General features: G+C 43.3%; 1 protein-coding gene across 5 annotated transcripts in view; it reads left to right on the top strand.

Annotated features, from left to right (window-relative positions):
• The window catches only part of fli1 (Fli-1 proto-oncogene, ETS transcription factor), a 134,484-nt gene that overhangs the window by 13,985 nt on the left and 95,550 nt on the right, over nucleotides 1–24,949 (top strand). The window lies entirely within an intron of this gene.

Here is a 24,949-nt window from a genome sequence, read left to right as displayed (position 1 = left end):
GTAAGAAGAAGAATTTTAAATTCTGTTCTAGAATTAACAGGAAGCCAATGAAGAGAGGCCAATATGGGTGAGATATGCTCTCTCCTTCTAGTCCCCGTTAGTACTCTCGATCTACAATCGATTGGAGGAACGCCATCGGGAGCGAGACGAAGGACGTGGCCGGGCACGCGCCGTCCCTCTCCCTTCCGGGTCCGAAAAGGTTCCGCCCTCCCCACGCTCCACAGCCTCAACGCTCCGTGTGGCTACAGCTCCCCCTGCTGACGAAGCTATGGACACGAGCAGGGCCACATTTAGACCACCTAACAGACAGAGGAGGCTGGCCCGCGGGGAGTGCTCTGTCTGCGGCTCGAGTGAGCATCAGTTAAGAGACTGCCCCAATCGGTTAAACACCAACGCCCGCCCCTAGAAACTGGGCTTAGGGTGGGCCAAGACATTCACGTGGGACACACACATATTTCCACACGACTCCCAGTTACAATCCTGAGCGGGGATTTAACCCTTCAAGCCCCAGCACTGGTGGACACGGGGTCAGAAGGGAATCTGCTAGACAGCAGATGGGCTAGGGAGGTAGGGCTCCCTCTGGTGGTGCTCCCTTTGCCATTGCAGGTGTAGGCACTAGATGGCACCCTTCTCCCTTTAATCATGCACAAGACACAACCTGTAACTCTGGTGGTGTCTGGAAATCATCGGGAGGAGATCGAGTTTTTTGCGACTCCTTCTACCTCGGGCGTGATTTTGGGCTTACCGTGGATGTTGAAACACAATCCCCGGATTGATTGGCCGTCTGGGGTGGTGGTTCAGTGGAGCGAAACCTGTCATCGGGTGTGTTTAGGTTCCTCGGTTCCTCCCGGTTTACATGTTAAAGAGGAGGTCAAAGTCCCTTCCAATCTGACGGCGGTGCCGGTTGAGTACCACAATCTTGCTGACGTCTTCAGCAAGGATCTGGCACTCACCCTTCCCCTGCACCGTCCGTACGATTGTGCCATTGATTTGATTCCAGGCGTGGAGTTCCCATCCAGCAGGCTGTACAACCTCTCATGACCTGAGCGCAAATCAATGGAGACCTACATCCGGGACTCATTAGCTGCTGGGCTGATCCGGAATTCCACCTCCCCGATGGGTGCATGTTTCTTTTTTGTGGGCAAGAAAGATGGCGGACTCCGTCCATGCATTGATTACAGGGGGCTGAATGAGATTACAGTTCGCAATCGATACCCGTTGCCCTTGTTAGATTCCGTGTTCACCCCCCTGCATGGAGCCAAAATCTTTACAAAGTTGGATCTTAGGAATGCGTATCACCTGGTTCGGGTCCGGAAGGGAGACGAGTGGAAGACAGCATTTAACACCCCATTAGGTCATTTTGAGTACCTGGTCATGCCGTTCGGCCTCACTAACGCCCCCGCGATGTTCCAAGCTTTGGTTAATGACGTCTTGCGGGACTTCCTGCACCGATTCGTCTTCGTATATCTGGACGATATACTCATCTTTTCTCCAGACCCTGAGACTCATGTCCAGCATGTACGTCAGGTCCTGCAGCGGTTGTTGGAGAACCGGCTGTTTGTGAAGGGCGAGAAGTGCGAGTTCCACCGCACTTCTTTGTCCTTCCTGGGGTTTATCATCTCCTCCAACTCCGTCGCCCCTGATCTGGCCAAGGTTGCGGCGGTGAGAGATTGGCCCCAACCAACAAGCCGTAGGAAACTGCAACAGTTCCTTGGCTTTGCAAATTTCTACAGGAGGTTCATTAAGGGCTACAGTCAGGTAGTTAGCCCCCTGACAGCCCTGACCTCTCCAAAAGTCCCCTTCACCTGGTCGGATCGGTGTGAAGCCGCGTTCAAGGAGTTGAAACGATGGTTCTCGACTGCACCAGTTCTGGTGCAGCCCGACCCTGGCCGCCAGTTTGTGGTTGAAGTGGACGCCTCTGACTCAGGGATAGGAGCCGTGCTATCCCAGAGCGGAGAGACAGATAAGGTTCTTCACCCGTGTGCCTACTTTTCTTGCAGGTTGACCCTGGCTAAAAGGAACTATGACGTCGGCAACCGAGAACTCCTTGCGGTGAAAGAGGCTCTTGAGGAGTGGAGACACCTGTTGGAGGGAGCGTCTGTGCCGTTCACGGTTTTCACTGACCATCGGAACCTGGAGTATATCAGGACCGCCAAGCGGCTGAACCCCAGGCAAGCCCGCTGGTCACTGTTCTTCAGGCGTTTTGACTTCCGGATCACCTATCGCCCCAGGACCAGGAACCAGAGATCGGATGCCTTGTCCCGGGTACACGAAGACGAAGTCAAAACTGAGCTGTCGGATCCACCGGAGCCCATCATTCCGGAGTCCACTATCATGGCTACCCTCACCTGGGACGTGGAGAAGACCGTCCGGGAGGCCCTGGCACGGAGCCCGGACCCCGGAACTGGGCCGAAGAACCGTCTATACGTCCCACCAGAGGCCAGAGCTGCAGTCTTGGATTTCTGTCATGGTTCCAAGCTCTCTTGTCATCCGGGGGTGCGAAGGACCATGGCAGTTGTCCGGCAGTGCTTCTGGGGGGCGTCTATGGAGGCCGACGTCCGGGAGTATATCCAGGCCTGCACCACCTGTGCCAGGGGCAAGGCAGACCACAAAAGGACCCAAGGACTTCTCCAGCCGCTTCCGGTGCCTCATCGCCCCTGGTCTCATATCGGCCTGGATTTCGTCACGGGCCTCCCGCCATCCCAGGGCATGACGACTATCCTCACGATAGTGGACCGATTCTCCAAGGCGGCCCACTTCGTGGCCCTCCCGAAGCTCCCAACGGCCCAGGAGACTGCTGACCTCCTGGTCCACCACGTCATCCATCTGCATTGGATACCAACTGACATAGTCTCGGATCGTGGTCCTCAGTTTTCCTCTCAAGTCTGGAGGAGTTTCTGCAGAGAACTGGGGGCCACAGTGAGCCTCTCGTCCGGGTACCACCTACAGACGAACGGACAGGCAGAACGGGCCAACCAAGAGTTGGAACAGACCCTCCGCTGTGTGACATCCGCGCACCCAATGGCCTGGAGTAACCATCTGGCCTGGATCAAGTATGCACATAACAGTCAGCTGTCTTCTGCCACCGGCCTCTCCCCGTTTGAGGTGTGTCTGGGGTACCAGCCCCCATTGTTTTCCGTGGTGGAGGGAGAGGTCGGTGTGCCCTCGGTCCAGGCCCACCTGCGGAGGTGCCGTCAGGTGTGGCGCACCACCCATTCTGCCTTGTTGAAGGCCCGAACGAGGGCTAAGACCCATGCAGACCGCCGGCGGTCCCCGGCTCCTGCATACCAGCCCGGGCAGGAGGTGTGGTTATCAACGAAGGACATCCCCCTCCAAGTGGACACTCCTAAGTTGAAAGACAGGTACATTGGACCATTTAAAATCCTCAAGATCGTTAGCCCTGCCGCAGTGAAGCTCCAACTTCCAGCTTCACTGCGGATCCACCCTGTTTTCCATGTGTCCAGACTGAAACCACACCACACCTCACCCCTCTGTGCTCCCGGTCCGGCGCCGCCTCCTGCCCGGATCATTGACGGGGAGCCAGCTTGGACAGTGCGCCGGCTCCTGGATGTCTGTCGAATGGGCCGGGGGTTCCAGTATTTGGTGGACTGGGAGGGGTATGGACCCGAAGAACGCTCCTGGGTAAAGAGGAGCTTCATCCTGGACCCGGCCCTCCTGGCCGATTTCTACCGCCGTCACCCGGATAAGCCTGGTCGGGCGCCAGGAGGCGCCCGTTGAGGGGGGGTCCTGTTGTGTGGGCCGCCAGAAGAGGAGGTACTGCTGGCCCACCACCAGAGGGCGCCCTGCCTGAAGTGCGGGCTTCAGGCACGAGAGGGCGCCGCCGCCACGGACACAGCCGGGGGTGACAGCTGTCACTCATCTCATGACAGCTGTCACCCATCTACACTTCATCATTCCACTCCATAAAAACCGGACGTCATCTCCACCTCATTGCCGAGATACCATCTACCTGTGAAGGTAATATCCTCAGCCAGAATCTAATTGTGTCTTAGTCTGAATTAATTTTGCAGCTGCTTTCCAAATGTTATCCCAGCAGAGTAAATTTTACGCAGCAAAATTTCCTGTGTTCTTGAATATGATGCCAGAGGTGCACCTATCATTTGCACATTCCTCTTTGCAGCATCTCTCAAGCTCCATCAAGTTGGATGCGGAACATTAGTGCACAGCTATTTTCAGATCTCTCCAAAGATGTTCAATTGGATTCAGGTCTGGCTTCTGGCTGGGCCACTCAAGGACATTCACAGAGTTGTCCTGAAGCCACTCCTTTGATATCTTGGCTGTGTGCTTAGGGTTATTGTCCTGCTGAAAGTTGAACTGTCACCCCAGTCTGAGATCAAGAGCGCTCTGGAGCAGGTTTTCATCCAGGATGTCTCTGTACATTGCTGCATTCATCTTTCCCTCAATCCTGACTAGTCTCCCAGTTGCTTCCGCTGAAAAACATCTCCACAGCATGATTGCTGCCACCACCATGCTTCATTGTAAGGATGGTGCCTGGTTTCCTCCAAACATAATGCCTGGCATTCGCACCAAAGAGTTCAATCTTCGTCTCATCAGACAAACTCCAGGTGGGCTGCCATGTGCCTTTTACTAAGGAGTGGCTTCCGTCTGACCACTCTACCATACAGGTCTGATTGGTGGATTGCTGCAGAGATTGTTGTCCTTCTGGAAGATTCTCCTCTCTCCACAGAGGAATGCTGGAGCTCTGACAGAGTGACCATTGGGTTCTTGGTCATCTCCCTGCGTAAGTCCCTTCTCCCCCAACCACTCAGTTTTGACAGGCGGTCAGCTCCAGGAAGAGTCTTCCATTTACAGTTGATGGAGGCCGCTGTGCTCATTGGGATGTTCAAAGCAGCAGAAATGTTTCTGTACCCTTCCCCAGATTTGTGCCTTGAGACAATCCTTTCTCGGAGGTCTATAGAAAATTCCTTTGACTTCATGCTTGGTTTGTGCTCTGATATGCACTGTCAACTGTGGGACTTTTTTACGAGGTCTCTTAGAAAATTATCCGACCTTTTTATTTTTTTCAAAAACCTGATGGATTTGAATCATGTGTGCTTGCATGAGCAAACCTTGAACCTTCGTGCGCATGCGTGAATTTTTTCACGCCTGTCGATTGCGTCATTTCCTGGTAAGCAGCCTTTGTGTGAGGTGTGTCTCGTGCGCTCGGCATTTTTTCATTCCAAGGAAAAAGACGAAACAACTGGAGCAGCACGACTGCATCAAATTTTGCCAGAAACTGGGCGACAGCCAGGTGGAAACCATTCGGATTATTCAGATGGCTTTCCGTGACGATCCTATGGGCATCACACAGATTAAGGAGCGGTACAGCCAGTTTAAAGATGGTCGCACAACGGTGGAGAGCGAACCACGCTCCGGTCGGCCATCAACATGCTGAAATGACCAGATCATTTCCAAAGTGAACGCTGTGGTGATGTGGGACCGTTGTGTGACTATCCGAGAAATTGCGGAAGAGGTGGACATCAGCACTTTTTCGGCACATTCCACTGTGACAGAAGATTTGGCCATGAAAAGAGTTGCAGCGAAATTAATGCCGATGGCTTCGGCATGAAGCTGACGGAGTAAAAGCGCCTTCGTGTTGAAGCCTCACGTCACACAACGGTCCCACATCACCACAGCGTTCACTTTGGAAATGATCTGGTCATTTCAACATGTTGATGGCCGACCGGACCGCGGCTTGCTCTCTACCGTTGTGTGGCCGTCTTTAAACCGGTTGTACCGCTCCTTAATCTGTGTGATGCCCATAGGATTGTCACCGAAAGCCGTCTGAATAATCTGAATGGTTTCCACCTGGCTGTTGCCCAGTTTCTGGCAAAATTTGATGCAGTCGCGCTGCTCCAGTTGTTCCGTCTTGTTCCTTGGAATGAAAAAATGCCGAGCGCATGACACACACCTCACACAAAGGCTGCTTACCAGGAAATGACGCAATCGACAGGCGTGAAAAAATTCACGCATGCGGACGAAAGTTCAAGGTGGCTCATGCAAGCATGCGTGATTCAAATCCATCAGGTTTTTGAAAAAAATAAAAAGGTTGGATACTTTTCTAACAGACCTCGTATATAGATAGGGGTGTGCCTTTCCAAATCATGTCTAATCAAACAAATTTACCCCAGGTGGACTCCAATTAAGCTGTAGAAACATCCCAAGGATGATCAGTGGAAAGAGGATACAAAAATTCTCAATAAATCCTTTTCACTTTGTCATTATGGAGTATTGTGTGTAAAGTTTGAGGAAAAAAAATGAACTTCATTTTGGAATAAGGCTGTCACATAAAATGTGGAAAAAGTGAAGCACTGTGAATACTTTCAGGATGCACCGCATGTTGCTGAAGGTGACCTTTTCCTTTGGACAGCTGCAACTCATGCCGTTTTGTGGCTTCTTGTGATGTCGGAGACTTGCATTCTTGTTTATGTTTCTAAGCTGAAAATCTGAAAAATCACACACCATTTGCCCGTTGTTTTCTATGTCAGTCCTGTCAGAGTTTGTGGCAGGTGACTACACAGCAAATGTTCACCATAGTAGTGACATTTTTGCTTTTTTGGTTGGCTGACTTCACTTGACATCAACAACAATAACGTATCCTTGGCTGTTCCAGAATCTCCTCATGTTCTACACTCTCATTGTGCTTTGAGTTGATGATGACAGATATCGCTTCATAACTGCTTAATCTATGGGACACACCCACAGAGAAACAGATGTTTGTTGGTTCAAACCCAGCTTGAAAGACAGTGTGTTATTCTTCAAAAAATAAATATATACCAAAATTATTTCAGTTAATAGTGTTAAAGTGCTGTGTATAGTGTTGATTAAACACTTTCACACATTGTGATTTGTTAGTTTTGTAAACTCAGTTAAAGTCTACTCAGAAAGTTGAATTAACATGGACATTTTTACTCTGTAGCTTGCTGAAAATACATACATTTAGACCACTTTAAGTGTTTGTTCCCTTCAGAAACGGGAATGGAAACAAAGCATATTGGCACCAATCTGTTATTTTTACAGCATCCTTTTGTGAGACTGGTGTACAGCTACAACTTTTTTTTTAAAATAAACTGTAACTCTGATAGGCACAACCACTTGCCAATCATGGTTTCAATTGTGCAGGCTGATATGTCAAAGTAAATATAACATGCAACAGTCATAACAGATAGGCACTTATCATGCTGTAGTGATGAATTCCCTCACTGTTGCATGCTTTATCATTCACAAACTTGCTGCTGTGCTCTTCTCAGATAGCTCCTGCTGCCAATGTCTACATATGATTCACTGATGTAATCACTGGGAAATCAAATTTTGGTGAGGTGGCTATGTTAGATGCTCTACAAAAGTTAAACCTTTTGCCCAACCAGTAATCCAAACATTAGTATGCTGTGAAATCATCTACAGATTAGATATATGAAGTGGTTTCTCCCAATGAAAACTTAAATATCATATCAAAGACTGACTTCACTTTTGTTTGTCTTGCTGGAAGCTACACTCACTATGTTGTTAACTTTGGACACATACATTTTAAAGGTGTCATATTGTGCAAAAACTGGTCTGGTTTTAACTGCTTTTTCACAGCTGAATACAGTTGGGGTTGTTGCACATCCTCACAGCCTCCCTCATGTCAAGTATATGTTTGTACAAGCAAACCCCCCCCCTTCAGTGAACAACAATTCAGCCTGAAATGGCTGGTTTTAGACCGCTGTGACTTATGTCACACCACTGAGGGGAGGTAATCTGTTCAGGCATTGCATTGCTGCATCTACCCCAGGGGTGGGCAATCATGTGCCATGAAGGGCCGAAGCACTGCAGGTTTTCCTTACTACCAATCACCTCAGCAGGTGATTTCATTAATGTTCAGGTGTTTCAGCAGGTGATTTCATTGACAACCAGGTGGTTATGTTCAAGGGAGAAGCTCATCAGCAACCCACCTGCTGAGGTGATTGGTTGCAAGGAAAACCTGCAGTGTCTCGGCCCTCGTTGCTCACCCCTGATCTACCCTTTGCTTTGGAGAGGGTGCATGTCACAGCAACAGAAACAGATTGTTTCAAGGACACTCCATTTACATTAGGAATATTGCCTGTGATCAGCAGGGGAAGCATTACATTAGTGGAGTCAGTCACTCAGTGAGTCATTGAGAATATCCAGAAAATTTCAACAAGTAATGTTGTTACTACATATTCAACTCAGAAATTTGGAGTTCTGATAGATACAGACGAGGAGCAGTGCACCTTATTTTTAGGCCATGTTGGAATCTTTTAATGTGTATATTCATAACCTAAAAAAAAAAAAAAAGACAACAAACCTATGAAGTTGCTTGTGAAGCCTTGTTGCTGATCACAGGGTTCCACTCTCCACTAAGGCCCCCATTGCTTGTCATAAAATAAAAGTGACAATCAAGCAGCGGTGAGCTTACTGGCCAGCACACCAAGGTTTTGGAATTGAAAGCAACAACAAATGAGCACATTTAATGCCACATATAATTTCAACCAAACTTGCTCCTGCAACTCCAAATCAGAAAAAGTTTAGGCAGTATGGAAAATTAAAAAAATAAAGATGAAAAAAAAAAAGACAGTGATCCTTACATTTATTTTGACTTGTATTTCACTGCAGACAGTATGAACCAAAGATATTTCAGATTTTGTGAGATCAACTTCAATTAATTTCTTAATGTACATCCATTCACGCATTTAAGGCCTGTAATGGATTCCAAACTAGAGCACCGCACTCATAGAGCGCAAACCTCCGCCAACACTAGTTCCACAAATTTTTACCTTGGAAATAATTTTCAAGGTCAAATTCTTGTTAGAAGTAGCTTTTCAAATCAAAAATATAATACAAAATATTTATCAAAAGGGGCGGCATGGTGGATTAGCACTGTTGCTTTACAGCAAGAAGGTCATGTGATCAATTCTCACCTGTGGCCTTTCTGTGTGGAGTTTGCATGTTCTCCGTGTGTTTGTGTGAGTTCCCTCTGGGTGCTCCGGCTTCCTCCCACATTCAAAGACATGCAGGTTAGGGGGATTGGAAACTTTAACCCCTTAACGCCCATCGTCGCATATATGCTACAATCTCTGACTCAAATATGCAACTTACCAAATTGACCTGTATGCCCGTTGTCGCAAATTTGCAACATACCGTCATTATTATTATAACATTATAACATAAAGTTATTACCAGAATACCCAATATTACTACCTAGTTTTTGTGCAAAAGTGAAATTAATAATCTCAACATTATTTACCATCTACTTAAAGGCAAAAACACACACAAAACATTTTTTTATACACAGCTATATAAATTTGGGCGTTAAGGGGTTAAATTGTCCATAGGTGTGTGTGCTGGTGTGACTCTGTTTGTTTGCCTACATGTGGCCCTGCGACAGACTGGTGTCCTGTCCAGGGTGTACCCCGCCTCATGCCCTATGACTGCTGGGATAGGCTCCAGCCCCCCGCAACCCTTAATTGGAGTAAGCAGATGAAGATGAGTAAGTGAGATGGCCTTTTCAATATTCATATTAAAATCTGCTAAATTCACAAAACAGATCAGATTCGGATCAGACTTAGTCTATTCATTAAAAGTGCAGGTTTGCACCTCATTGTCACAAATGAGAGCGATTGAGGCACTTTTGATTGCGATATAATGTAAACTATACATTAAATGGGGTTTTCAATGTTAAATTTAAATGACCACAAAATCTGTCATCTGGATCAGATCCAGATCAAGCTTTGTCATTCGATAAAGGATACCATCCTACCCCCTGTCAGACATAGCAAGAATGTGCAGGAACCATGCCCGACACAGCAAATATTGCCATAATCTTACGCAGTCTGGAGGAAAAGAGGCGTGGTCAGCCATGTCAGAATGCATCCGGATCACCTCATCCACATCTGCACGATAGCATTCAGAGCGTATGTAGACAACAAGTAGATGAAACGGACTGCCATCAGACAGCCATAAAAGGCACTGCAGACTGCCCGATGTCCAAATGTCTGGATGGCGGCAAACATGGGACTAGAGCGCTGTGTTCCTCACGCGCTCTGAGCACACGAGTGGTGCTGCAATGATCACTCAGCCGCGTGTCTGTGTGTATGTGTGTATGCGTATATGTGTGTGTGTGTGTGTGTTTGCATAACGCTGCATGAGCGCGCACTTAGCGACACTGCACAGCTTCGCTGAAAGTTTGCTGGCAGTGTGTCATGCTGTCCCCAGCATCAGACAGAGCGTTTCCAGCGAACTTTAATTTCTTTTTTCTTTTTTGCTCACTTCAGGAGCACAATGCAACTCTGGACACTGCGATGGTTGGATTATCACATGGGATTTATTTTTTTATTTTGGTGAGAGGATTTTAACCACAGGCTGCGGTCGGGCTCCACGTCCATGTCTGCATTGTGAAACACTCCTGGACCTCTGTTGGAGGTGAGATTCATGTTTATTAATGCTGACTAGCACACTAGTTCATATCTCCTACAGAGTTAGAAGTTGATCATATATTACAGCATGAGATCCGTTCACCTCCGAGCCTGACGCATGCAATGATGTGTTACTGCACACCACAGAGAGGCGCAGCTGCCCGTGTTCTATACAGTTATGATGGAGACAATATTCACATTATTTATGTTGCCCAAGAGAAGGAATGGACAAATAACTGCACTGTAAGGTCTATTATGGATATAACAGCCTCTCCAGATCTGCAGCACCACGCACTGGGCAACACATTGACCCGCAGTGGACAAGGCGCTTTTGGTTTGCTCGCGCTGTGTTCACATCCCCTGCACACGAATGGCTGCGTGCGATCAACAGTTCCTTTGTGCTCTGGGGGGGGGGGGGCGCAGTGGAGGTGGACATTATAATTGTTATAATTGGATGAGTAGCATGTGCAGGTCATGCCGACAGGCTTTGCCATGCCCGATTCATCTCAAGGTTCCCTCATACACACTCAGATCTTTTCGGATCCTGTTTACGCCGCCTTCAGAACATGTAACTTGTGGTCAGATGGCGCTCAGACCGCTGTCGGATAGGTGTCTCATCTCGACAGCACCTGGAGGGTTTTGAACATGTGCATCACACTCTGGGCTGTGGGCCGATTTGACCAACTGTATGGACTTCCACAGATGGTTGTCAGAACATTTTGTAACTGAAATCTGACAGTTTTTGGATGTGTGCCAATTCGTCATTCTGGTGCCATTCTGCGTCAGAATGATGGGGGTACATAACGCTCTTAAATATGAAAGAAATTTGATCTTTTTTTGACAAAGTTATACATTTTTGAAAATTCATTCAATGTTAAAGATAGAGATTTTTCCAATTTTCCAAGATTTTTCCTGACTTTGACCTTTGACCTATAACCTTGACAATTGAATCACTTCTTGCCTATCAGGATATGAATCTTCAGTAAAAACGTCATCACGATATCTGAAAAATTGTGGGCTCCTGGCTTTTCACAAACAGCAGTGATGAAAACATAACCTCCTCCAACTTCATTAGCAGACGTAAAAATGTTGAGGTGTTAAAGCATTTACCAGTTTGTGATGTTGCCATTCCTTCTCACAACGCTTAAAAGATGTTTTGGTATTGTGGATACAAGCATTGAAGCGTTTCAGCTGTTATTTTGATACATTGTTCCTGCAAATGCATTTGAAGGTACGATACAGTCCAGGGTTGTGGATGCATTTTCACTTAAAAGAATTTGTACATTCACTGTTTGGGCAGGGAAGGACTGCAAGCAGTACAGTCCAGTATCTGTATTCTCTGTCTTCTTCCACAGGCACACCTTTCTATTGTGTGCAGAATGTGGTTTTGCATTGTTTTGTTGAAAAATGCATGGACATGCCTGGAAAAGATATTGTCTTGAAGGCAGCATATGTTGCTCAAAAAACTCAAAGTGCGTTTCTGTATGAATGTTGCCATCACAGCAGCATAAAGTACCTTTGCCAAGGGTACTGACACAACCCCATAACATGACCAACTCTGGTTTTTGGACTTGATGCTAGATGGTCCTTTTCATCTTTGATCATAATTACAATCACTTGTTTGCATCACCTGTTTGAAACAACATGATTATTTATTTATTTATTTTAACCACATCACTACTGCTCCCATGTCCATTTTTCCGGAGGGGGGAGGGGGGTTATGTGTTGCAGGCCTGAAATGCGGAAATGAATCAAAGTTGACCACACTAAACATAAAATATCTTGGGTTCAAACTCTCTGCAATGAAATAGAAGTTAAAGTAAATGTAAGAATTACTGTATTTTTATTTGTTTGTTTGTTTGTTTTATAATTTCCATTTTCTGTACCATCACAACATTTTTTGATTTGGGTTTGCAATTTCCACTATGCATGTGATGATAAAATAATTCCCTGTAACAAAACTAGACTTTAACAGGTGGCAGATAAGCTGTTCTGCCAAACCTGTTCCTAAGTTCCATGATCCATCAACCATGTACCAACCCTAAGCAGGTGGCAAACAAAGTTGATTTTTTTTTTTATATATTTATTTGGTGAATCAAAATTCACCTCATTTTAATCTGTTTATAATCAGTATATGCCTTTTTTATTTTTGTCACATACAAGATGATAAGATTTATTATTTTAAGATAAACTGGAGGGGATGGACTATGTCAGTTTACTCACTCACTCATTGCATTTTACTGGGAGCATGTCAAGAAGTCTCAGAATAGCTTGTCATGTACAACCCCAATTCCAATAAAGTTGGGATATTGTGTAAAATGTCACTTTTTTTGTGCTTTGCGACGAAATGACTCAAATTTTCATGGCAGGGGTTTTTTTTTTTTTTTTTGCAGTTTATCAGTTTGAACATGAAATATCTTGTCTTTGTGGTGTATTCAATCAATCAATCAATCAATTTTTTTTATATAGCGCCAAATCACAACAAACAGTTAACCCCAAGGCGCTTTATATTGTAAGGCAAGGCCATACAATAATTATGTAAAACCCCAACGGTCAAAACGACCCCCTGTGAGCAAGCACTTGGCTACAGTGGGAAGGAAAAACTCCCTTTTAACAGGAAGAAACCTCCAGCAGAACCAGGCTCAGGGAGGGGCAGTCTTCTGCTGGGACTGGTTGGGGCTGAGGGAGAGAACCAGGAAAAAGACATGCTGTGGAGGGGAGCAGAGATCGATCACTAATGATTAAATGCAGAGTGGTGCATACAGAGCAAAAAGAGAAAGAAACAGTGCATCATGGGAACCCCCCAGCAGTCTACGTCTATAGCAGCATAACTAAGGGATGGTTCAGGGTCACCTGATCCAGCCCTAACTATAAGCTTTAGCAAAAAGGAAAGTTTTAAGCCTAATCTTAAAAGTAGAGAGGGTGTCTGTCTCCCTGATCTGAATTGGGAGCTGGTTCCACAGGAGAGGAGCCTGAAAGCTGAAGGCTCTGCCTCCCATTCTACTCTTACAAACCCTAGGAACTACAAGTAAGCCTGCAGTCTGAGAGCGAAGCGCTCTATTGGGGTGATATGGTACTACGAGGTCCCTAAGATAAGATGGGACCTGATTATTCAAAACCTTATAAGTAAGAAGAAGAATTTTAAATTCTATTCTAGAATTAACAGGAAGCCAATGAAGAGAGGCCAATATGGGTGAGATATGCTCTCTCCTTCTAGTCCCCGTCAGTACTCTAGCTGCAGCATTTTGAATTAACTGAAGGCTTTTTAGGGAACTTTTAGGACAACCTGATAATAATGAATTACAATAGTCCAGCCTAGAGGAAATAAATGCATGAATTAGTTTTTCAGCATCACTCTGAGACAAGACCTTTCTGATTTTAGAGATATTACGTAAATGCAAAAAAGCAGTCCTACATATTTGTTTAATATGCGCTTTGAATGACATATCCTGATCAAAAATGACTCCAAGATTTCTCACAGTATTACTAGAGGTCAGGGTAATGCCATCCAGAGTAAGGATCTGGTTAGACACCATGTTTCTAAGATTTGTGGGGCCAAGTACAATAACTTCAGTTTTATCTGAGTTTAAAAGCAGGAAATTAGAGGTCATCCATGTCTTTATGTCTGTAAGACAATCCTGCAGTTTAGCTAATTGGTGTGTGTCCTCTGGCTTCATGGATAGATAAAGCTGGGTATCATCTGCGTAACAATGAAAATTTAAGCGATACCGTCTAATAATACTGCCTAAGGGAAGCATGTATAAAGTGAATAAAATTGGTCCTAGCACAGAACCTTGTGGAACTCCATAATTAACTTTAGTGTGTGAAGAAGATTCCCCATTTACATGAACAAATTGTAATCTATTAGACAAATATGATTCAAACCACCGCAGCGCAGTGCCTTTAATACCTATGGCATGCTCTAATCTCTGTAATAAAATTTTATGGTCAACAGTATCAAAAGCAGCACTGAGGTCTAACAGAACAAGCACAGAGATGAGTCCACTGTCCGAGGCCATAAGAAGATCATTTGTAACCTTCACTAATGCTGTTTCTGTACTATGATGAATTCTAAAACCTGACTGAAACTCTTCAAATAGACCATTCATCTGCAGATGATCAGTTAGCTGTTTTACAACTACCCTTTCAAGAATTTTTGAGAGAAAAGGAAGGTTGGAGATTGGCCTATAATTAGCTAAGATAGCTGGGTCAAGTGATGGCTTTTTAAGTAATGGTTTAATTACTGCCACCTTAAAAGCCTGTGGTACATAGCCAACTAACAAAGATAGATTGATCATATTTAAGATCGAAGCATTAAATAATGGTAGGGCTTCCTTGAGCAGCCTGGTAGGAATGGGGTCTAATAAACATGTTGATGGTTTGGATGAAGTAACTAATGAAAATAACTCAGACAGAACAATCGGAGAGAAAGAGTCTAACCAAATACCAGCATCACTGAAAGCAGCCAAAGATAACGATACGTCTTTGGGATGGTTATGAGTAATTTTTTCTCTAATAGTTAAAATTTTGTTAGCAAAGAAAGTCATGAAGTCATTACTAGTTAAAGTTAATGGAATACTCAGCTCAATAGAGCTCTGACTCTTTGTCAGCCTGGCTACAGTGCTGAAAAGAAACCTGGGGTTGTTCTTATTTTCTTCAATTAGTGATGAGTAGAAAGATGTCCTAGCTTTACGGAGGGCTTTTTTATAGAGCAACAGACTCTTTTTCCAGGCTAAGTGAAGATCTTCTAAATTAGTGAGACGCCATTTCCTCTCCAACTTACGGGTTATCTGCTTTAAGCTACGAGTTTGTGAGTTATACCACGGAGTCAGACACTTCTGATTTAAAGCTCTCTTTTTCAGAGGAGCTACAGCATCCAAAGTTGTCTTCAATGAGGATGTAAAACTATTGACGAGATACTCTATCTCCCTTACAGAGTTTAGGTAGCTACTCTGCACTGTGTTGGTATATGGCATTAGAGAACATAAAGAAGGAATCATATCCTTAAACCTAGTTACAGCGCTTTCTGAAAGACTTCTAGTGTAATGAAACTTATTCCCCACTGCTGGGTAGTCCATCAGAGTAAATGTAAATGTTATTAAGAAATGATCAGACAGAAGGGAGTTTTCAGGGAATACTGTTAAGTCTTCTATTTCCATACCATAAGTCAGAACAAGATCTAAGATATGATTAAAGTGGTGGGTGGACTCATTTACTTTTTGAGCAAAGCCAATAGAGTCTAATAATAGATTAAATGCAGTGTTGAGGCTGTCATTCTCAGCATCTGTGTGGATGTTAAAATCGCCCACTATAATTATCTTATCTGAGCTAAGCAGTAAGTCAGACAAAAGGTCTGAAAATTCACAGAGAAACTCACAGTAACGACCAGGTGGACGATAGATAATAACAAATAAAACTGGTTTTTGGGACTTCCAATTTGGATGGACAAGACTAAGAGACAAGCTTTCAAATGAATTAAAGCTCTGTCTGGGTTTTTGATTAATTAATAAGCTGGAATGGAAGATTGCTGCTAATCCTCCGCCCCGGCCCGTGCTACGAGCATTCTGACGGTTAGTGTGACTCGGGGGTGTTGACTCATTTAAAGTAACATATTCATCCTGCTGTAACCAGGTTTCTGTAAGGCAGAATAAATCAATATGTTGATCAATTATTATATCATTTACCAACAGGGACTTAGAAGAGAGAGACCTAATGTTTAATAGACCACATTTAACTGTTTTAGTCTGTGGTGCAGTTGAAGGTGCTATATTATTTTTTCTTTTTGAATTTTTATGCTTAAATAGATTTTTGCTGGTTATTGGCAGTCTGGGAGCAGGCACCGTCTCTACGGGGATGGGGTAATGAGGGGATGGCAGGGGGAGAGAAGCTGCAGAGGTGTGTAAGACTACAACTCTGCTTCCTGGTCCCAACCCTGGATAGTCACGGTTTGGAGGATTTAAGAAAATTGGCCAGATTTCTAGAAATGAGAGCTGCTCCATCCAAAGTGGGATGGATGCCGTCTCTCCTAACAAGACCAGGTTTTCCCCAGAAGCTTTGCCAATTATCTATGAAGCCCACCTCATTTTTTGGACACCACTCAGACAGCCAGCAATTCAAGGAGAACATGCGGCTAAACATGTCACTCCCGGTCCGATTGGGGAGGGGCCCAGAGAAAACTACAGAGTCCGACATTGTTTTTGCAAAGTTACACACCGATTTAATGTTAATTTTAGTGACCTCCGATTGGCGTAACCGGGTGTCATTACTGCCGACGTGAATTAGAATCTTACCAAATTTACGCTTAGCCTTAGCCAGCAGTTTCAAATTTCCTTCAATGTCGCCTGCTCTGGCCCCCGGAAGACAATTGACTATGGTTGCTGGTGTCGCTAACTTCACATTTCTCAAAACAGAGTCGCCAATAACCAGAGTTTGATCCTCGGCGGGTGTGTCGTCGAGTGGGGAAAAACGGTTAGAGATGTGAACGGGTTGGTGATGTACACGGGGCTTCTGTTTAGGGCAACGCTTCCTCCTCACAGTCACCCAGTCGGCCTGCTTTCCCGGCTGCTCGGGATCTGCCAGGGGGTAACTAACGGCAGCTAAGCTACCTTGGTCCGCACCGACTACAGGGGCCTGGCTAACTGTAGAATTTTCCACGGTGCGGAGCCGAGTCTCCAATTCGCCCAGCCTGGCCTCCAAAGCTACGAATAAGCTACACTTATTACAAGTACCATTACTGCTAAAGGAGGCCGAGGAATAACTAAACATTTCACACCCAGAGCAGAAAAGTGCGGGAGAGACAGGAGAAGCCGCCATGCTAAATCGGCTAAGAGGTAGTAGCTACGCTAAGCTAGCGGATTCCTAAAAACACGCAAAGTGAATAATGTGTAAATAATTTAGAGGTGATTCAGCAGAAGGAGTGCTTTAGTTAAGGCACGTAAAGATTACACTGGGAAACAAATCGTAATCTAGATAACTAGATCAATCTAACTGCGCAGATTAAACAGCTAACAGATACAGAAAAACACCGCTGTGCTCCGGAACAGGAAGTGATACAATACCGCAGTGAGAGCCAACCACCAGTAGAGGCAAGCAAGAGTACTCTGAGATGAGTACTCTTGCTTGCCTATATTCAATTGAATATAGGTTTAAGAGGATTTGCAAATCATAGTATTCTGTTTTTATTTACATTTTACACAACATCCCAACTTAATTGGAATTGGGGTTGTATACCCATTTTAAAACCTCAAACTACTGAGTCTACAACACTTCAAAATCCTTAAAAAATAAATTAAATTAAATTTATTATTATCACGTAAACAGAGGGCACATATGTTCCACTACAGAATAAATACTAAATACCTTTCAACAGCAAATGCTGACAGGACTGATAGAAAATCAAAACATAGCAAAGGATTCCACATTCACTTTGTTAGCGCTGTTATAACCATCTTCAAATGAATTGGTTTTGTTCCAGGAATCATAAGAGCACTGGTCATACAGTTGTCAGTCAATTTTATAATATACAGTTAAACATTCCATTTTTTGTTACCGGGACATCTCAAAGTCTTTTTGGTCAAGAAAGAGTTAATTGTAATACATCCAACCAGGTCCAAATACAGATCACCACTAATTTTCTGACCTTATTTATTTATTTGTTCATGATTTCAAAATGCAATTAGTTTTGGTTATTTTGGGATATTTCAACAATCAATCAATGTCACTCACACTCGATGGAAATTTTGGGCTCAAACATTCAGCATGGTCACCACCTTGTTTCACAATTACTCGATAATATTTACATAATTGTTTAGCCTTTTTATTTACATTGTCTTCCAGATAAACATACCTTTAAGTTTGCTCCCACAAATTGTATTTCTTTACAGAGTTAGAACATGAACAGACACAAATGGTTCTTTCCAGTTCTTAAAGTTGAGGGAAATTTTCCAGAACACTGTAGGGTTTTTTTATTAAATCAGTAGAAATGTTGCCACTTGTATTTACTGTCATGACTTATGTGCAGGTGTATGTACTTTATCTCTTGTTCGCTCAGTTGAACAGTTGTGCTGCAAAATATGACTTTTGTCATTCAGATAAATCATACAGTATAAATGAAACTTTCTAGTTGCCTTAGAATGGAATGTTTCTGAAGTTATGTGAGATCCTGGGGATTTTGGATTCATAAAAGAAACATTTTAAAGAACTAAAAAGCTGCCTGCTGGAAATATTGATGAATGAATATCAAGTGACATTTTCCCCCAAAGCACATATGTGGCATTTTGGAATGAAATAATTGAATCCTAAAGGATTAGACACGTCTCAGTCTAAACTGTGCCATCAGACCCTATCAGATCCAGATGTGCATCAGGCCCGAGTCTAATCCCCAGCAGAGGCTTGTGACTAAGTTTCTCTCAACAGTATGACTTTTTCATATATTTTATTCATCTTTCTCAGTGTTTATAAGTCTTTTGATTTAGAGATGTTTATCTCAAAGGCTGAATCAGCAAGTCCCAATAAAAGGGCAACATTCCTCAGGATGGGACGGTTCATGGATGGTCACGGAGACTGTGCACTGTCAAAGGCAGATATATCTGCATTTTACACTCATAATCTCTGCTTTACTGCTGACAGAGCATGTTAGATTTACATAATACCTCAGACTTGTTTTTGTTAATACATTTACATTGCTCAAGCTGCGAAACAGTGGAGGGGTCAATGCAGCTGTGAGCCTCCGCTTCTGTTCAGTCTTCAGCTGTGCACAGAACCCCAATGGCCAGACAAATTAAACACACCAAACCACTGGAGAGGACTTTAGTGTCCAAAGTTGACAGTGACGCTGGCAGTGACAAAATGGCTAGAATTTTATTCAGAATATGTTTGGCCATTTAAGTCACAAGGTCAAATATCAAGATGCAGTATTTATATATATATTGCCAGTGTGTCTACATAATGGCATAATGTACATTTATTGCCTGATAATGTAAGTGTGTGCCTTGCTGTGGCCCTAAATTACCATTCTCCATCAACAGGAAGCAACTGTTGCTACATGAATTGTTTAAACAAACAGCTTGGGATACCAGACTGTGATATGACACGTAACTGCACATAATTGCTGTAAACATAAATACACAGTAGACTCAAATTTTGACATTCAATGTTTCTGATTTATAACAAATGCAACAAATAAATGGAATTTACAATGTTTTGTGTGTGTGTGTGTGTATATATATACTCAACAAAAATATAAACGCAACACTTTTGGTTTTGCTCCCATTTTGTATGAGATGAACTGAAAGATCTAAAACTTTTTCCACATACACAATATCACCATTTCCCTCAAATATTGTTCACAAACCAGTCTAAATCTGTGATAGTGAGCACTTCTCCTTTGCCGAGATAATCCATCCCACCTCACAGGTGTGCCATATCAAGATGCTGATTAGACACCATGATTAGTGCACAGGTGTGCCTTAGACTGCCCACAATAAAAGGCCACTCTGAAAGGTGCAGTTTTGTTTTATTGGGGGGGGATACCAGTCAGTATCTGGTGTGACCACCATTTGCCTCATGCAGTACATCACATCTCCTTCACATCATCCGTGAAGAGAACACCTCTCCAACGTGCCAAATGCCAGCAGATGTGAGCATTTGCCCACTCAAGTCGGTTACGACGACGAATTGGAGCCAGGTCGAGACCCCGATGAGGACGACACGCATGCAGATGAGCTTCCCTGAGATGGTTTCTGACAGTTTGTGCAGAAATTCTTTGGTTATGCAAACCGATTGTTTCAGCAGCTGTCCAAGTGGCTGGTCTCAGTCGATCTTGGAGATGAACATGCTGGATGTGGAGGTCCTGGGCTGGTGTGGTTACATGTGGTCTGCGGTTGTGAGGCTGGTTGGATGTACTGCCAAATTCTCTGAAACGCCTTTGGAGACGGCTTATGGTAGAGAAATGAACATTCAATACACGAGCAACAGCTCTGGTTGACATTCCTGCTGTCAGCATGCCAATTGCACGTTCCCTCAAATCTTGCGACATCTGTGGCATTGTGCTGTGTGATAAAACTGCACCTTTCAGAGTGGCCTTTTATTGTGGGCAGTCTAAGGCACACCTGTGCACTAATCATGGTGTCTAATCAACATCTTGATATGGCACACCTGTGAGGTGGATGGATTATCTCAGCAAAGGAGAAGTGCTCACTATCACAGATTTAGACTGGTTTGTGAACAATATTTGAGGGAAATGGTGATATTGTGTATGTGGAAAAGTTTTAGATCTTTGAGTTCATCTCATACAAAATGGGAGCAAAACCAAAAGTGTTGCGTTTATATTTTTGTTGAGTGTATATATATATATATATATATATATATATATACGAGGTCTATTAGATAAGAAACCGACACTTTTATTTTTTTTTAACTATATGGATTTGATTGACATGCGATTACACCAATCATGCTTGAACCCTTGAGCGCATGCGTGAGTTTTTTCACGCGTCGGTGACGTCATTTCCCTGTGGGCAGGCCTTGAGTGAGATGTGGTTCAGCCCTCTCGGCTGAATTCCTTTGTTTCACACGCTGCTCGAGACGGCGCGCGTTGCTTTGTCAAAATTTTTTCTGGACCTGTGAGGAATATCCGAGTGGACACTATTCGAGAAATTTAACTGGTTTTCGGTGAAAAGTTTAACGGCTGATGAGAGATTATGGGGTGTTTCTGTCACTGTAAGGACTTCCCACGGAGCGGGACGTCACGCAGCACTTCCAGGCGCTGTCGTCGGCCTGTTTCGACCTTAAAACATCCTCATTTAAGGCTTAATTCACCCAGGACGTCGTGAGAGAACAGAAAAGATTCAGAAGAGGCCGGCATGAGGACTTTATGCGGACATTCCACTGTTTAAGGACATTTTTTAATGAAAGACGTGTGCGCAAATTCGCCGAGTCATTTCCGTGATGACTCGGCGAATCTGTGTGCGCCGCGACAGGAAAAACACCTCCGTGTTGAAAACCATTTGTAAAATTCAGGCGGCTTTTGATGGCTTTCAACAAGTGAGTAACTGAGAAATTGTTTAACAGCTTGGGCATGTTCCAACTTGCCCGTTAAGGTTTCCAACGGAGGTGTTTTTCCTGTCGCGACCCCCCACGGTCGGGTCCGGCCCGACATGCGACTCTGCCCACACGTTCTTTCATTACAAAATGTCCGTTAACAATGGAATGTCCGAATAAACTCCTCATGCCGACTTCTTCTGAAAGTTCTCTGTTCTCTGACGACTTACTGGGTCAACAGAGCCTGAAATGTGGAAGTTTTCAACTTGAAACGGCGAGACGCTGCCGCCTCAAAGCGCAGATCGCCATCAGGCGCCGTGGACCGTCCTTAAAGCGACACTACCGGACCAAAATCTCTCATCAGCCGTTAAAATTTTTACCGAAAACCAGCTGAATTTATCGAATGGTGTCCACTCAGTTGTGCCTTACACTTTTGAAAAAATTTTGATCAAACAAAGCAGCAGTCTCTGAGCCATTCCTAAACAATGAAAAAATTGACGAGAGGGTGGGCCACTCCTCACTCAAAGACTGCCCACAGGCGAATGACGTAACCGACAGGCGTGAAAAAACTCTTGCATGCCCACGAGGGTTCAAGCATGTCTGATGTAATCACACGTGATTCAAATCCATATGGTTTTTGAAAAAAATAATAAGGTCGGATACTTTTCTAATAGACCTCGTATATATATATATATATATATATATATATATATATATATATATATATATATATATAAATCAATCAATTCAATCAATTTTATTTATATAGCGCCAAATCACAACAAACAGTTGCCCCAAGGCGCTTTATATTGTAAGGCAAGGCCATACAATAATTATGTAAAAACCCCAACGGTCAAAACGACCCCCTGTGAGCAATATATATATATATGTATATATATATATATACAACCCCTGGCAAAGATTATGGAATCACCAGCCTCAGAGGATGTTCATTCAGTTGTTTAATTTTGTAGAAAAAAAAGCAGATCACAGACATGACACAAAACTAAAGTAATTTCAAATGGCAACTTTCTGGCTTTAAGAAACACTATAAGAAATCAAGAAAAAAAGATTGTGGCAGTCAGTAACGGTTACTTTTTTAGACCAAGCAGAGGAAAAAAATATGGAATCACTCAATTCTGAGGAAAAAATTATGGAATCACCCTGTAAATTTTCATCCCCCAAATTAACACCTGCATCAAATCAGATCTGCTCATTGACATTGACCCTATGCCATGACATTGACCCTATGTGTCTTTTTGCAAGGAATGTTTTTGCAGTTTTTGCTCTATGGCAAGATGCATTATCATCTTGAAAAATGATTTCATCATCCCCAAACATCCTTTCAATTGTCCAAAATATCAACATAAACTTGTGCATTTATTGATGATGTAATGACAGCCATCTCCCCAGTGCCTTTACCTGACATGCAGCCCCATATCATCAATGACTGTGGAAATTTACATGTTCTCTTCAGGCAGTCATCTTTATAAATCTCATTGGAAAGGCACCAAACAAAAGTTCCAGCATCATCACCTTGCCCAATGCAGATTCGAGATTCATCACTGAATATGACTTTCATCCAGTCATCCACAGTCCACAATTGCTTTCCTTAGCCCATTGTAACCTTGTTTTTTTCTGTTTAGGTGTTAATGATGCCTTTCGTTTAGCTTTTCTGTATGTAAATCCCATTTCCTTTAGGCGGTTTCTTACAGTTCGGTCACAGACGTTGACTCCAGTTTCCTCCCATTCGTTCCTCATTTGTTTTGTTGTACATTTTTCGATTTTTGTCTTGATGCTTTGATGTCTTCCTTGGTCTACCAGTATGTTTGCCTTTAACAACCTTCCCATGTTGTTTGTATTTGGTCCAGAGTTTAGACACAGCTGACTGTGAACAACCAACATCTTTTGCAACATTGCGTGATGATTTACGCGCTTTTAAGAGTTTGATAATCCTCTCCTTTGTTTCACTTGACATCTCTCGTGTTGGAGCCATGATTCATGTCAGTCCACTTGGTACAACAGCTCTCGTAGGTGTGTTCACTCCTTTTTAGATGCAGACTAACGAGCAGATCTGATATGATGCAGGTGTTAGTTTTGGGGATGAAAATTTACAGGGTGATTCCATAATTTTTTCCTCAGAATTGAGTGATTCCATATTTTTTTCCTCTGCTTGGTCTAAAAAAGTTACTGACTGCCACAATCTTTTTTTCTTGATTTCTTATAGTGTTTCTTAAAGCCAGAAAGTTGCCATTTGAAATGACTTTAGTTTTGTGTCATGTCTGTGATCTGCTTTTTTTCTACAAAATTAAACAACTGAATGAACATCCTCCGAGGCCGGTGATTCCATAATTTTTGCCAGGGGTTGCATATATAAAGCATCTTTTTTGTAATATTATATTTAAGGTAAAGAGGACAAATCTCAAATTTTATTTTGCCATTCAGTATTGACTTTAGGCGGTTTCTTACAGTTCGGTCACAGACGTTGACTCCAGTTTCCTCCCATTCGTTCCTCATTTGTTTTGTTGTGTATTTTTGATTTTTGAGACATATTGCTTTAAGTTTTCTGTCTTGACGCTTTGATGTCTTCCTTGGTCTACCAGTATGTTTGCCTTTAACAACCTTCCCATGTTTGTATTTGGTCCAGAGTTTAGACACAGCTGACTGTGAACAACCAACATCTTTTGCAACATTGCGTGATGATTTACCCTCTTTTAAGAGTTTGATAATCCTCTCCTTTGTTTCAATTGACATCTCTCGTGTTGGAGCCATGATTCATGTCACTCCACTTGGTGCAACAGCTCTCCAAGGTGTGTTCACTCCTTTTTAGATGCAGACTAACGAGCAGATCTGATATGATGCAGGTGTTAGTTTTGGGGATGAAAATTTACAGGGTGATTCCATAATTTTTTCCTCAGAATTGAGTGATTCCATATTTTTTTCCTCTGCTTGGTCTAAAAAAAGTTACTGACTGCCACAATGCCACAATCTTTTTTTCTTGATTTCTTATAGTGTTTCTTAAAGCCAGAAAGTTGCCATTTGAAATGACTTTAGTTTTGTGTCATGTCTGTGATCTGCTTTTTTTCTACAAAATTAAACAACTGAATGAACATCCTCCGAGGCCGGTGATTCCATAATTTTTGCCAGGGGTTGCATATATAAAGCATCTTTTTTGTAATATTATATTTAAGGTAAAGAGGACAAATCTCAAATTTTATTTTGCCAATCAGTATTGACTTTACATACTGAACAAAGATTTCACACAATAATAATAATAATAATAATAATAATAATAATGCTTATATAATGGAAAAAGCAAACAGTGAATTGAGCACCTAAGATAGCACATATGTCCTGCTACTGTGACTTCTGCACAAACTACAGGATGTCACCATAACTGAAGGAGTCTGAAAGCTGGTTTGGGCAATGGACTGATGTTGCTGTTCTAGATTTAGGCTTTATGTTTGCAAATA

Source organism: Thalassophryne amazonica, chromosome 4 (assembly GCF_902500255.1).
Source record: "Thalassophryne amazonica chromosome 4, fThaAma1.1, whole genome shotgun sequence".
Lineage (NCBI taxonomy): Eukaryota > Metazoa > Chordata > Actinopteri > Batrachoidiformes > Batrachoididae > Thalassophryne > Thalassophryne amazonica.
The sequence above is the reverse complement of the archived record's forward strand: the minus strand, read 5'-3'. Positions and strand labels throughout refer to the sequence as shown.